Here is a 14,749-nt window from a genome sequence, read left to right as displayed (position 1 = left end):
TTTAATTACACACTAATGAAGTTTACGAATATCATCAAACACCATTTTTATTGAATATTTACGTACTACTACGAGTAATGCAGCAAATTTGAAAGGAATCAGTGGTCGGAATATTTCTTTCTCATTTATTTCACATAATCAAAGTTCAAGTGGCAAAAAATAAGAATAAAATATATCATGCAGAAATATCCACAAATATCTTCTGTGCAAATCATCAGTCAATCTGGATAGTTGTTATTTGAACTTTATTAAATTAAAATTTAATTCAATATTTAAAGATCGAATAATCTATTGTAATAGAATTCTCAGTTTTTCTATATATATTATAATATAAATATATTCTGTTATAAGAAAATATGTTTAACATTGTAAAAAAAGTATTTTATACTTATAATTTTTCACAAATACTTTATTAAACGGCTTCACAGTGTTAGATAATTTAAAAACAAAATCTATTATAGGTCCATATAATGAAAAAATAGCATAAAACATGTGGAATGAAATAAATAAAATTGGAGCAGTATTTAAAATTATATTTAGTAAGAATAACTATAAAATATTCTTTTTAAGACTTTACGTTATCAACAATTCAAATAGATGAGCTCCCAGATGCAGAGATCAAGGTTATTCATACTTGATATTACTAATCGATGTTTAATATTTCATTCATTTGTGTTATCTACAGATAACTTTAGTATTTATTGAACTTTTATACTTAGGTTCAAACGAACGTAACTTTGAATGTAGATTCATATTGTGTATTATTTATATAACGTTATTTTCGGTACTGATTTATTAGATAATTTCTTATATTCAGCTGTATGCTGTTTCTTTTGTAATTTAGAAGAATGTCTTATTTGTTATTTAATTGTAAAATAATTAGATTTAAACTAAAAAAACAGGAACGACAATTTGTTGATAAAAATGTTAGCTTAAGAATTTTATTTGGTAAGTTCTGTGAGACATATTTACGTCATAGGCCTACTAACCTTTCTAATCTATGCCTTTTATAGATTACATGAACCCTTAGATTGGTGTTACCTTAATGTAGGGGTTTATGTAACCTATAAGGATTAATAAATAATAATATACAGTAATTTCTTAAGATGTAAAGAAAATATTAGAAAAGATTATTATAAAATAATCTTATAATAAATGTAAATACTAAGTAGACTAATGCTTTATTTATTCAAATAGAAAAGTTTTTACAATGAGATATAAGTTGGTATAATGGATATATTCGTGACTTAGCGAATTTGAGAAAAGTATAAATGTATTACAAACATTTTATTTTTACAAATCATTCGTTTTAATACAAAAATAGATTATTTATGTTTTTAAAATCATACATAAAAAAGAAACATTCTGATTATAATTTTTAAAGATATCCAATATTGATGATGTTAAAGGATGTTAAGAAATTTCTTATACGAATGCGATTCTTATCTATTCTATTAATAGCACAGTTTTAAAGTTATGTAATTATTCTGAAGAAAAAGTTATACAAAAAACACAACAACATTTAAATATAATATCGATGAATAATTATTATTATTATAATTATTAATCAGATAAAAAGTTGGGATGACTTATTATTAAGTACAATTAGAATTATATGATTTAGCATTATATTTTTCTAACGTTATATATATATATAGCGTTATAAACATATTTATTTATTATTTATATTTGAAACTTCAATAATAAATAAATAAATAAATAAAATTCTTGAAAATACAAGCAACGAGTTGCTCAACTTTCCGGGCAACATTTAAAATTTTGGCGCCTTCTGTTATAGTATTTTATTTAAAAACTTTTTATATTTTTAACTATTATAAAATGTCAAGAAGCTTAATTTTGAGGGTAGGGATGAATTTTATTAAAAAATAGCAAATGCTAATAACGAGTAAAATCGTCATTAAGTCCGATCCTACTGGAGATACACAAAATCCTCATTATATCCCCATCCCCTTGACCTTTAACAACCAAGATTTAACAGCATCAACCCCCCCTAATAAACAAACCTCCCTGAAAAATTTCAGAAATTTTCGACAAAAAGCACGGGAGTTATTAAGCTTCAAAGAGGGTGAACAAAACCATACCCACACACATACACTAACATCCATACATACAGAAATTATATCCCAATTTTTTTTCTTTTTATTTCTCGACGTTTCAAGATGTCCTGGTGGAAAGATAATGGAGGTCAGTCCAAAAATGTAAAAATCTTCAAGGGTCATTTTTTGACCGATCGCCATACATTCCCTCTGTTATATATAACAGCCGGAAAAGTAATAAATGAAACTCCTGAAAATACAAAAAATATATTATAAAAAATTCAAATATCAAAAGGTGAGGAGATGTTTTTAATACAATAAATATATTGACTTTTTTTTACAGAGTATATTTTATTTTTTATTTTTTATTATCACGCGTAATTTTTGTCGGTGTTAAATATTTCGTACTATTTAAGCATTCGAAAAAGCTGCATATTTTTTCTAAATACTCTTCTTTCGCTCCGAGTTATTTATAGAACGTTAACAATTACATTGTAATGTTTTAAAGTCGTCTGTAAACTTAAATTGTTTCACAAAAAGTGTGTCAATACGAACTCGCGATGCATTAAATCGAAATCAAATATAAAAATATATTGAAAAAAAAATTATAAGTTTTATTATTCCAAATTAAATATATTTTTAAATATAATTAATTTGTTTAAAGTAAAAGATTATTTTAAACACTATCACAAATTAAATAAAGTGTACTGTAATAGAATAATTAACGATGTAACTATCAGAACGCCATCTGTGTCGAAAAGGGAAAAAATTCATATATTATTTATTTTTTATTATAAGTATTTCTTTTTTTTTCTTGTTAAACAATAAGATTATATTGATTTATATAACTATTTGTTAATAAAAGAAATTTTTATTTTAACAATACTCGTCACGTAATGTGATGTAAGAGTGATTTATCAGCCGATGTTATTATTATTATTAAATACGCGTTCGCCTACGTAACGTGACGTCACGTCACGTGTGTTACAAACTAGAGGATCGCAGAATTCGTTCTGCTACGGAAGAGCTCGTTCGTTTATCCCATTCTACGAAGCAACTCGCAATATTTTGGCTTATTTAATAATTTTTTACCTTTTTATTTCTTGGCAGAATTTAATTCGAACCTTCTGATCTACCACATGATCGTTTGGTAAGCATAAAACTAATTGTTCTTATATATTTAAAATTTTATACTTTAATTAATTGAAAATATTACTTATGTTTGGACATTTAAATAACTGTGTACTTAAAAATGTATAACTTTTTTTCTAAATGTAAATAACTACAGGAAATAGATCATAAGGAAAGTAAAAAAAAATGATTACAAAACAAATATAAGGAAAAAAATATTCTTAATACAGAAAAAAACATTTATCCTGTTTTGCTCCCTTTAATTTTTTTTTAATATATATTTTTTTTAAGCTTTGCTCTAATAAAAATATAAAATTTGCAATTAAAATATTTAATTTTTGAGCTGATTTTTTTTCAATTTACATTTATATCTTGAAAATAAATACAAAATTCATGTGTTGAGTACTGTATTTTCTGCAAATGATATGATGAAATTGAGTTTTTTAATAATTTTTTTTTGTTTTGATTTGGTTGGAATTTGCTAACTTTTCTATATTAAAGAAAATTAAACATCGGAGGAGACTGTAAGATGTTTTTGAGAGAAGGAATGATTTATCGAATGATAAGACTTCTCCGTTAAATTAGATAATTTATCGTAAATAAATTTTGATATTAAACAGTGGATTGAAAAACTGGGTTACTTTTTAAATTAGAAATATCAAGTGTTTTTTTACTGTATACGAAATTTAAGAATTTGTGTGTATGTATGTATATATGCAGAAGTAAGTAACATAAGCGACATTCTAAAATATTTTTTATTGTAGAATAATTTTGATAAACATTTTAAGTTATTTGTAAAATAAATAAATATTTTTTTCCATTTTAGGAAAAAGATATTTAAAAATTTACATATAAGATTAGAGTACAAGGTATAATAAAAGTTTTAATATCTTTTATATTTATAAAAAAAAACAATTTCTCCTTTAAAGGATTTTAAATAATTTTTTGATGTTCAGTTTTTGATTTATTCTTTGTTAATTTTCTAGATTTAAAAATTTTTTTTTTTACTCTTTATCTTTTTATTCAGGATATTTAGTCTATGGAATTATATTTCTAAAAAGGAAAATACATCAAAGTTGATTTATTTTCTTTTTTAAATTGTAGATTTAATAATAAGCCTATATAATTATTATAATGAAAAAGGAAAGTTGTGTATTAGTTCTATCATGGCTATAGTATTTTCTTATCAAAATAGCAATCCATATTAACACAAATGTCTTCTAACTGTAACACTGTGTTGAGTAATAACTGTCCACAAAAAACCTTTATCAGTGTTGTGTTTGTTAAGAATACAATCTTTATTAAATTTGTCTTTATATATTATATTAAATATTTGTTATAAGGTTAAATTTTTGTATATTTAATATTATTAATTAATAAAGCATTGCAAAGCTTTAATGTTAGTTATATTAAAAAATTTATGTGGCTGATAGATTTAATCAATATCTTTGCCTACATGTTATCTGCATACTTTTAGTTGAAATTGATTCATTGTAGTTACAAGATAAATCACTTTCTTTTGAATTAACTTTATAAGCAATAAATTCTTAAATTGTAATTAACTTATATTTATTTTTTATATCATATTTTAGTAAATCATATTTTTAACATTTATATAGAAATTAATTTTTGTGTTTATAGTTATTCAAATATTCTATAAATAATTAATTTTGTTTATTTATGGAAATCTATATTTTAGGTATATTTATTCTTTATTTTGTAAGTTTTAATAATTCTGTTTATAAACTTAAAGGTAAATTATAAATTTCAAAATATTTATAATAGAAATTTTATAGAAAGCGAATCTTTTAATTCACATGAATCTTTAAAAAACTATTTTAAAAATAGATAATAGGAATATTTCTTTTCTCAGATATATTTACCAAGCTAGTGTATTAAAAAAAATAATAAAATGTATGTTGTTCTAATTGGTTTAGATTTATATTACATTATTATTTTATATAAAATATATAATTTTTAATAAATTATTTTAATATGACTATAGTTAATAAACCGAAATAATATAAAATTTTAATGTTTGTTCTGTAAGTTTAAAGTAGAATGTCCTTTATTAAAAAATTTTAACATAAAAAGTTGCACTTCATAATATGAAGTGCAACTTTTTATGTTAAAATTTAATGTTAATATATTATATTAAATTAGAGATTTATTATTATTGTATTGTTCTTTATTATTAATATTCATAAATGACTGTAAAATTTATAATTGATTATTCAATGATATTAAGACATTTCACAATATATACTAATAAAATTGAAATTAAAATTAGGATTATTTTCATTTAACGTTTTTTCTTATTTACATAAATTATATTCAAATTTCAAATTATTATAATACATTTTGAAGGTAATTGTAGATATAGATATGACCAACTCACAATATGCTATATACAATTATGATATAAATTTTATCATTTTGTTATTTTTATTAAAGTAAATGTATGGGTTCATATTTTTAATTAAAATATTTTATCACATATCATTAATTTTAAATTATTATTTATACAGGGGGTACAAAAGTAGATATACAGTTATGGAAAAAACATACAGGGAAAAAAACATTATTTTTATGCATAAATTAAATCACAAATAAGGAATAAAATGAAATAATAAAAGATTAAAAAAAAAACATAAAAGAATAATAATAATAGTTAATAATAATAAATAAACACTAAACATCTGTATTTCTCAGATTCAAAACTGTGTATGTACTTTGCACCCCCTGTACATATAAATTGCAGAATAAAACAATTATTGGAATCTGTGTTGCAATCTTAATTTCATACATATAACAGGAAAAATGTTTTTAAAACAGTATACAGGCTATGTAGGCCATTATTAATTTATTAAATTTAAAATAAAACAAAATATTTTTTTAATACATAATTTTAATATTGTATATTTTCCATACTAATTTAAATTATTATTATTATACTAATATAATTAACATTAAACAATAATAACAGCATATGAGATTTTGTTATAAATTTGATGTAATCTAAGGAATTTTAGATTTTTATTGTAGGATTAAGCAAGATCCTTCAGAGACATTCATATATTAATATTGTCACAAGCACATGAAATGTACTGTGTATAAAATTTCAAATCGGAAACTGTCATCTTATGCTGAAATTCAGATATGAGTTATTAAAATGAATATCAGATCCATAATAATTACTACCTTATTTATTTAAGTATTTCTTGAACAAAAAGATTTGTGAATAAAACACCATCAAGTAGAGGCTTATGAAATTTATAAAACTATTAAATATTCATTTTAATGATTATCTTGATTTTAATAAAGTACTAACCAAACTTCTATGCATCTGGAGCTAGAACTAATTTAAAATGACTAAGAGGGTGCGACTATGCAGACGCGAATTTAGAGCGTGCGAGAGGTTGCGAGCGATTTAGTTTTTGCAAAGGAAAACCATGCACAAACGCAAAATGAGAAATAACGCTGGCGAGAGCGAATTTCTGGTTCTCGCACATATCTGACAGGTTTTGATATTTATCGCTTCTCGCCTCTTCTCGCCACATATTCTCGCTTGCTTGGAAAATTCGCTCGCTCACATCTGCATAGTCGCACCCAGACAGTGTTTAAATGGCTAGAANTTAATAAATTTTTTTTTGTTTTGATTTGGTTGGAATTTGCTAACTTTTCTATATTAAAGAAAATTAAACATCGGAGGAGACTGTAAGATGTTTTTGAGAGAAGGAATGATTTATCGAATGATAAGACTTCTCCGTTAAATTAGATAATTTATCGTAAATAAATTTTGATATTAAACAGTGGATTGAAAAACTGGGTTACTTTTTAAATTAGAAATATCAAGTGTTTTTTTACTGTATACGAAATTTAAGAATTTGTGTGTATGTATGTATATATGCAGAAGTAAGTAACATAAGCGACATTCTAAAATATTTTTTATTGTAGAATAATTTTGATAAACATTTTAAGTTATTTGTAAAATAAATAAATATTTTTTTCCATTTTAGGAAAAAGATATTTAAAAATTTACATATAAGATTAGAGTACAAGGTATAATAAAAGTTTTAATATCTTTTATATTTATAAAAAAAAACAATTTCTCCTTTAAAGGATTTTAAATAATTTTTTGATGTTCAGTTTTTGATTTATTCTTTGTTAATTTTCTAGATTTAAAAATTTTTTTTTTTACTCTTTATCTTTTTATTCAGGATATTTAGTCTATGGAATTATATTTCTAAAAAGGAAAATACATCAAAGTTGATTTATTTTCTTTTTTAAATTGTAGATTTAATAATAAGCCTATATAATTATTATAATGAAAAAGGAAAGTTGTGTATTAGTTCTATCATGGCTATAGTATTTTCTTATCAAAATAGCAATCCATATTAACACAAATGTCTTCTAACTGTAACACTGTGTTGAGTAATAACTGTCCACAAAAAACCTTTATCAGTGTTGTGTTTGTTAAGAATACAATCTTTATTAAATTTGTCTTTATATATTATATTAAATATTTGTTATAAGGTTAAATTTTTGTATATTTAATATTATTAATTAATAAAGCATTGCAAAGCTTTAATGTTAGTTATATTAAAAAATTTATGTGGCTGATAGATTTAATCAATATCTTTGCCTACATGTTATCTGCATACTTTTAGTTGAAATTGATTCATTGTAGTTACAAGATAAATCACTTTCTTTTGAATTAACTTTATAAGCAATAAATTCTTAAATTGTAATTAACTTATATTTATTTTTTATATCATATTTTAGTAAATCATATTTTTAACATTTATATAGAAATTAATTTTTGTGTTTATAGTTATTCAAATATTCTATAAATAATTAATTTTGTTTATTTATGGAAATCTATATTTTAGGTATATTTATTCTTTATTTTGTAAGTTTTAATAATTCTGTTTATAAACTTAAAGGTAAATTATAAATTTCAAAATATTTATAATAGAAATTTTATAGAAAGCGAATCTTTTAATTCACATGAATCTTTAAAAAACTATTTTAAAAATAGATAATAGGAATATTTCTTTTCTCAGATATATTTACCAAGCTAGTGTATTAAAAAAAATAATAAAATGTATGTTGTTCTAATTGGTTTAGATTTATATTACATTATTATTTTATATAAAATATATAATTTTTAATAAATTATTTTAATATGACTATAGTTAATAAACCGAAATAATATAAAATTTTAATGTTTGTTCTGTAAGTTTAAAGTAGAATGTCCTTTATTAAAAAATTTTAACATAAAAAGTTGCACTTCATAATATGAAGTGCAACTTTTTATGTTAAAATTTAATGTTAATATATTATATTAAATTAGAGATTTATTATTATTGTATTGTTCTTTATTATTAATATTCATAAATGACTGTAAAATTTATAATTGATTATTCAATGATATTAAGACATTTCACAATATATACTAATAAAATTGAAATTAAAATTAGGATTATTTTCATTTAACGTTTTTTCTTATTTACATAAATTATATTCAAATTTCAAATTATTATAATACATTTTGAAGGTAATTGTAGATATAGATATGACCAACTCACAATATGCTATATACAATTATGATATAAATTTTATCATTTTGTTATTTTTATTAAAGTAAATGTATGGGTTCATATTTTTAATTAAAATATTTTATCACATATCATTAATTTTAAATTATTATTTATACAGGGGGTACAAAAGTAGATATACAGTTATGGAAAAAACATACAGGGAAAAAAACATTATTTTTATGCATAAATTAAATCACAAATAAGGAATAAAATGAAATAATAAAAGATTAAAAAAAAAACATAAAAGAATAATAATAATAGTTAATAATAATAAATAAACACTAAACATCTGTATTTCTCAGATTCAAAACTGTGTATGTACTTTGCACCCCCTGTACATATAAATTGCAGAATAAAACAATTATTGGAATCTGTGTTGCAATCTTAATTTCATACATATAACAGGAAAAATGTTTTTAAAACAGTATACAGGCTATGTAGGCCATTATTAATTTATTAAATTTAAAATAAAACAAAATATTTTTTTAATACATAATTTTAATATTGTATATTTTCCATACTAATTTAAATTATTATTATTATACTAATATAATTAACATTAAACAATAATAACAGCATATGAGATTTTGTTATAAATTTGATGTAATCTAAGGAATTTTAGATTTTTATTGTAGGATTAAGCAAGATCCTTCAGAGACATTCATATATTAATATTGTCACAAGCACATGAAATGTACTGTGTATAAAATTTCAAATCGGAAACTGTCATCTTATGCTGAAATTCAGATATGAGTTATTAAAATGAATATCAGATCCATAATAATTACTACCTTATTTATTTAAGTATTTCTTGAACAAAAAGATTTGTGAATAAAACACCATCAAGTAGAGGCTTATGAAATTTATAAAACTATTAAATATTCATTTTAATGATTATCTTGATTTTAATAAAGTACTAACCAAACTTCTATGCATCTGGAGCTAGAACTAATTTAAAATGACTAAGAGGGTGCGACTATGCAGACGCGAATTTAGAGCGTGCGAGAGGTTGCGAGCGATTTAGTTTTTGCAAAGGAAAACCATGCACAAACGCAAAATGAGAAATAACGCTGGCGAGAGCGAATTTCTGGTTCTCGCACATATCTGACAGGTTTTGATATTTATCGCTTCTCGCCTCTTCTCGCCACATATTCTCGCTTGCTTGGAAAATTCGCTCGCTCACATCTGCATAGTCGCACCCAGACAGTGTTTAAATGGCTAGAAACGAAGTGAGAAAGGTTTTGTCTTAGTCATACTAAACCAAACAATTGCCATAATTAATTGCGCCTTTATTTTACTAATACAGTAGAGCATCGATTATCCAACCCCCGATTAACCGTCACATTGGTTAACCGACCGCTCTAGTCGGCAAATTTCAAATGTCCGCTAGTGATGTGNATATTATTTAAACGTTCAGAAACTTAGATGCCGAAAGTATTGGTCTTGCGCATCTATGTCTTCTTACGTGCGCATAATCACGTTCATAATGATTTTACATAAAATTCTGAAATCTGCACATGCGAAGGATTGTGTATGTATTATTGTAATGTTTGTAAAATATAACACATTATTGCTGATGTGAGATTGTATTATTTGTTTAAAAGCTTATTTTAAACTTCTTTACTTCACATTTTGTTTGAATAAAATCAAGTTTAAATGTCTTCAGATAAAAAACATATCAAGTTGAGGTATTTGAGTTTCAGAAAAGATATAACGTTGTAAAAACAGTAAAAAAATTATTTGATGTGTACGAGGAAGATGCTCCTAAACTTTGCACATGTCAAATGTGATTTGAACAGTTCTGTTCAGGAAGTTTTGAAATAAAGGATATAAAATGTACAGGGTACCAAAAAGCTGTCAATGAAGAAAAGTTACAGAAAGAAATTGTTAAAAATTGATGAATAACACACAATATATATAACCAAACACACCAAAAATAAAGTGAAGCACTGAAAACACACAAGCATATTGCAAGAGTGAGAGACAATTTGGGCATACAACAAACTTTAAGCTTAAAGTGCATTTTTTCACTGTGCAAAGTTCAAACTTTAAAGTATCATTCAAACTCCAAAGCAAATTTTTATCAAATTTAGTGTTTGAACTTGGAAGAGTTTAAAATACAAGATACCACAGTTTCTAAATTTTATGATAAAAAGTTATAAGATTATTTCTTCCTAAAAAGAAATTCCTAAAAAGTGATCAAATTAATTTTTCTTAATGTAAATATTTTATCAAATAATTTAACAGATGATATATTGGTAATACTTAAACAGCTAGCTGAATAGCCAGCTGTTTAAGTGTTAAATATATGTCTGGGTACCTTAATTGCCATAATTAAGGCAGCATCCAATCACTTTGGGGATCAAAGATCAAATCAAGACAGTCAAAAAACCTCAAAACTTCTCTGGGGTGGTCTGTCTTGAATAAATGAGGCCCCATCATTCTCCATCTGGCTACTCTATTGTGGGCCTGACTGAATGCATAATGGGCCCAAAAAAGATACTGCCTTATTAATATGAATACAGTATAAAACCTTTTTTTTTTTTTTTTTTTTTTTACATTATGAAATATTTTAGCATTTTTTNTAATTAACATTAAACAATAATAACAGCATATGAGATTTTGTTATAAATTTGATGTAATCTAAGGAATTTTAGATTTTTATTGTAGGATTAAGCAAGATCCTTCAGAGACATTCATATATTAATATTGTCACAAGCACATGAAATGTACTGTGTATAAAATTTCAAATCGGAAACTGTCATCTTATGCTGAAATTCAGATATGAGTTATTAAAATGAATATCAGATCCATAATAATTACTACCTTATTTATTTAAGTATTTCTTGAACAAAAAGATTTGTGAATAAAACACCATCAAGTAGAGGCTTATGAAATTTATAAAACTATTAAATATTCATTTTAATGATTATCTTGATTTTAATAAAGTACTAACCAAACTTCTATGCATCTGGAGCTAGAACTAATTTAAAATGACTAAGAGGGTGCGACTATGCAGACGCGAATTTAGAGCGTGCGAGAGGTTGCGAGCGATTTAGTTTTTGCAAAGGAAAACCATGCACAAACGCAAAATGAGAAATAACGCTGGCGAGAGCGAATTTCTGGTTCTCGCACATATCTGACAGGTTTTGATATTTATCGCTTCTCGCCTCTTCTCGCCACATATTCTCGCTTGCTTGGAAAATTCGCTCGCTCACATCTGCATAGTCGCACCCAGACAGTGTTTAAATGGCTAGAAACGAAGTGAGAAAGGTTTTGTCTTAGTCATACTAAACCAAACAATTGCCATAATTAATTGCGCCTTTATTTTACTAATACAGTAGAGCATCGATTATCCAACCCCCGATTAACCGTCACATTGGTTAACCGACCGCTCTAGTCGGCAAATTTCAAATGTCCGCTAGTGATGTGGCATTATAATATTTAGCTATGTCTTGGCTACTTTAATATTATTTTTGTTAAATTTTTGTGTGTTTTAGCTGGCATCAACGGCTCAACCATTAAAGGGAGGCCAATATTTAAACGAGACTTAATTTTCTAATTATGAGTGGTTGTTTGTTTCGTAAGCAATAAAATAATTTAAAAATAATTTTTAATAGCGACTATTATTATTTTAGAAAAAAATTTGTTAGGCTAAACATCAATGAAAATTCAACGCAAAGTTGGTTAATAGCGATATACTAATAAACTAATTACATGGGATATACTAATATCCTAATATACTATACTAATAATGTATTTTTTCCTTCTTTTCGGTTATCCGATTTTTTCAGTTATCCGACCAACCTGAGTCCCCAATTAAGTCAGATAATCAATGCTCTACTGGAATAGCAAAATAATAGCCTGATTAATTACAACAATTGTTTGGCTTAGTATCAGTGCATTGAGCTTTGGGAAGTTTATTATATTTTAATAAGATATTTTTAAATTGATATTTCATATATTAAAATTATGATTTCTTGATTCTGTCAATTTTTTTTGTATTTCACTGGTTCTTTTAGAGGTCATACTTATAATTATCCAATTTATCTTGAAATTACTGTTTTGATATTTTCTTTTAAAGAAACTTTGCTTTTGTGGCTAGATAATTTAATAAATTCTCTTAATAGTACAGTATAATCTTGGTAATCTGTCCATTTTCTAGTTGAACATGTCTAGTAATTTAACATTATTCAACTCTGTGGTATTAACAGCATGTTGCCAAGTCATAGACATGCTTTTCACTGGTTTGAACACCTTCCTACTAAATGTTGCATGATATCAAGCCCAAGCTTTGGTGCAATATTAAAGATTGTTAGACTCATCATTTTAGGTTACTCAAATTGCTCTTCTTTCACATTTTCTAGCTATTCTATGTTTTTGATTAATACAATTTACTAATATCATGCAAATAAACAAATATTTTCTTTTCTAAGGTTTAAACTATTGAATTCACTTTATTTCCAATAATATGGCAATCTCCTTAATCATACATTGTTTCTGTCCCATATATGTAGGATTATAGATTGAACAATATTATTATATGAATTTATTACTTAGACTGATTATTAATATATGTCTAGTCTAAAAATAATCTGAGAAATGCTCATATATTTTTAATAATTTAAGCTTAAATTACTTAAAATAAATTGATTTACTTAAAACTAAATATATTTTTATTACTATTCATTGAAATAAAATTTTCTTTTGTGAAAATTTAAAAACAATTTTTAATATTAGTACTGTACATTTATTTCATGAAATTTCTTTTAAAAATAAACTCAACTTTTCAAAATATTTTTGTGCATTTAATGAAACTAATTTTATTTATATTTGTTATCAGACTATCAAAACTATAGATAAATTTTAGCTTGGTGTTAGTTCCNATCAATGCTCTACTGGAATAGCAAAATAATAGCCTGATTAATTACAACAATTGTTTGGCTTAGTATCAGTGCATTGAGCTTTGGGAAGTTTATTATATTTTAATAAGATATTTTTAAATTGATATTTCATATATTAAAATTATGATTTCTTGATTCTGTCAATTTTTTTTGTATTTCACTGGTTCTTTTAGAGGTCATACTTATAATTATCCAATTTATCTTGAAATTACTGTTTTGATATTTTCTTTTAAAGAAACTTTGCTTTTGTGGCTAGATAATTTAATAAATTCTCTTAATAGTACAGTATAATCTTGGTAATCTGTCCATTTTCTAGTTGAACATGTCTAGTAATTTAACATTATTCAACTCTGTGGTATTAACAGCATGTTGCCAAGTCATAGACATGCTTTTCACTGGTTTGAACACCTTCCTACTAAATGTTGCATGATATCAAGCCCAAGCTTTGGTGCAATATTAAAGATTGTTAGACTCATCATTTTAGGTTACTCAAATTGCTCTTCTTTCACATTTTCTAGCTATTCTATGTTTTTGATTAATACAATTTACTAATATCATGCAAATAAACAAATATTTTCTTTTCTAAGGTTTAAACTATTGAATTCACTTTATTTCCAATAATATGGCAATCTCCTTAATCATACATTGTTTCTGTCCCATATATGTAGGATTATAGATTGAACAATATTATTATATGAATTTATTACTTAGACTGATTATTAATATATGTCTAGTCTAAAAATAATCTGAGAAATGCTCATATATTTTTAATAATTTAAGCTTAAATTACTTAAAATAAATTGATTTACTTAAAACTAAATATATTTTTATTACTATTCATTGAAATAAAATTTTCTTTTGTGAAAATTTAAAAACAATTTTTAATATTAGTACTGTACATTTATTTCATGAAATTTCTTTTAAAAATAAACTCAACTTTTCAAAATATTTTTGTGCATTTAATGAAACTAATTTTATTTATATTTGTTATCAGACTATCAAAACTATAGATAAATTTTAGCTTGGTGTTAGTTCCTTATTTGTTATTTAATTG

Source organism: Centruroides sculpturatus, unplaced genomic scaffold (genome assembly GCF_000671375.1).
Source record: "Centruroides sculpturatus isolate CEXI.00-Female unplaced genomic scaffold, Cexi_2.0 scaffold131, whole genome shotgun sequence".
In the NCBI taxonomy this organism is placed as follows: Eukaryota; Metazoa; Arthropoda; class Arachnida; order Scorpiones; family Buthidae; genus Centruroides; species Centruroides sculpturatus.
Note: the sequence above shows the minus strand (reverse complement) of the source record.